The sequence below is a fragment of the Schistocerca cancellata genome, chromosome 9, assembly GCF_023864275.1.
Source record: "Schistocerca cancellata isolate TAMUIC-IGC-003103 chromosome 9, iqSchCanc2.1, whole genome shotgun sequence".
Classification (NCBI taxonomy): domain Eukaryota; kingdom Metazoa; phylum Arthropoda; class Insecta; order Orthoptera; family Acrididae; genus Schistocerca; species Schistocerca cancellata.
This window is the reverse complement of record NC_064634.1, coordinates 298,544,361-298,546,728: the sequence shown is the minus strand read 5'-3', so window position 1 is coordinate 298,546,728 and position 2,368 is coordinate 298,544,361.

Below are 2,368 nucleotides of genomic sequence, written 5' to 3'. Positions count from 1 at the left end.
GACTGATGAGCACAGATGTTGAGTCCCATAGTGCTCAGAGCCATTTGAACCAACCTCTTATAATCCAAAGTCGACTCATTAATTTTGGAGCAAGTTTAAATTTGGGCGGCTGGTCACAATTTTACAGCATTAGTGACTCACTGAAGAGAGAGGTGATAGCAACGGCAGAATAATAAATAAACAGTTTTCGTAGTACCCAACTATTATTGTTTTTCGTTGCTGTCGAAAGTTGTAGGCTCGTACTGCACGTCCATGCTAGATTCTGAAATGCAACTTTATATGTTGGTCTAGAGGATGCTCGGCTTCATTTTCTTAAATAATATGAACGCTGGCTGAGCTTCTGTTGCAGAATAGATATATTTTTCGTCTTTTCACTTCAATGTACAAGATCAACCTCCTTGCTAACTCAACACGTACATAACTAATACTCCATACTCGTACTGAACAAGAACAAAGATTTACCTATAACAACGAGTAGAAAAAAAAACTATCGTATATTGATCTATTCATGCAAAATTCATTACAAAAAAGTACAAATAGTTAATTGTCATTGCCTATGTTTTTAAGAAGTCCATAATAATCATAGCAATTACGTGAAGTGTTTATATATGTTGACATTAGGCATCTTCGTATTGCCATTTGGTAGTGGATTTCTGGGTCTTGACTCTTTAACTTGGGAATCAGCCAGTTCACATTATTCAAGATCGATTAGTCCATTTTGCGCCAAAATAACCAGTTTTACTACAATTTCAAAAGGGACGACGATGTACACAACTGCAATAGCAGAAGGAAGAATAACATTCATTACTCCATATTAAGGTTGTCTTTAGCACAAAAAGGGGTACACAGTTCCGCAACTAAAATTTCTAATGACATACCAATGGATGTAAAAGGTCTGGCAGACAGGAAAGTAAAATTTGATAACAAACCTGAAAAGTTCCTCGTTAACAACTCCATCTATTCCGTAGAAGAATTTCCATAATTGTAATGTGTAAAAGGTGGTGCGCAGGAATTACTAACTCACATCCACATATTTAATAATACTAGTATTACAACTTACAAATGTTTAGGATGTAGTCATATTTACAAATTAATTGGTGATGTGAACGTAAAATGATTTGTTCCACGTCATTACGGTTTATCACTAAAATAATCCACGGAACATGAAACTAAGTGACTATGGAATGTGGCCCAGGGGCTACACGATGTCCGTACGGCAGTTAGACACGCTGATCGTTCAGCTATTGATGACTTCATCGTGGCACACAAATTTACAGCTCTTTTGCACATCTGTCATTCATTATCCTATTAGCTTGCGACATATAGAGAACAGTTGTTTGATGTTTCGCATAAAGCACGTATCAGACATTATCCTAAGCTGTTGACTGTGGAGTACTTTCGTTTATTTTTGCCTTCTGCTTCACGTTGCCTAGCAGCATACCGTATGCCGTTTTTACGATCCATTCACGCTGAACGTCACGTACGTCCGTGTCGCAGGAGGATAATGCCGCATAAATCGATGTTTACTGCTGCCATAACGCCTACCACCGTCACAGCCCGTCAGCGACTAGGCCGCAAATGTCTGCCGTGACGTAGAGAGTACGTGAGGCTCGGTGCGAATGGAGTGGCTGCCGACTCTCGGTCACGGCTTTTCTGGGAGCTTCCCTCCTATCTGGACGTCACAGCCATATCTGGAGCAGGATGCACCGCCTGGAGACAGCGTCTTACTGCGTACTGAGGGCGCCCGTCTTTCTGATTTCATCTACATCTACATCTACATCTACATGACTACTCTGCAATTCACATTTAAGTGTTTGGCAGAGGGTTCATCGAATCACAATCATACTATCTCTCTACCATTCCACTCCCGAACAGCGCGCGGGAAAAACGAACACCTAAACCTTTCAGTTCGAGCTCTGATTTATCTTATTTTATTTTGATGATCATTCCTACCTATGTAGGTTGGGCTCAACAAAATACTTTCGCATTCGGAAGAGAAAGTTGGTGACTGAAATTTCGTAAATAGATCTCGCCGCGACGAAAAACGTCTTTGCTTTAATGACTTCCATCCCAACTCGCGTATCATATCTGCCACACTCTCTCCCCTATTACGTAATAATACAAAACGAGCTGCCCTTTTTTGCACCCTTTCGATGTCCTCCGTCAATCCCACCTGGTAAGGATCCCACACCGCGCAGCAATATTCTAACAGAGGACGAACGAGTGTAGTGTAAGCTGTCTCTTTAGTGGACTTGTTCCATCTTCTAAGTGTCCTGTCAATGAAACGCAACCTTTGGCTCGCCTTCCCCACAATATTATCTATGTGGTCTTTCCAACTGAAGATGTTCGTAATTTTAACACCCAGGTA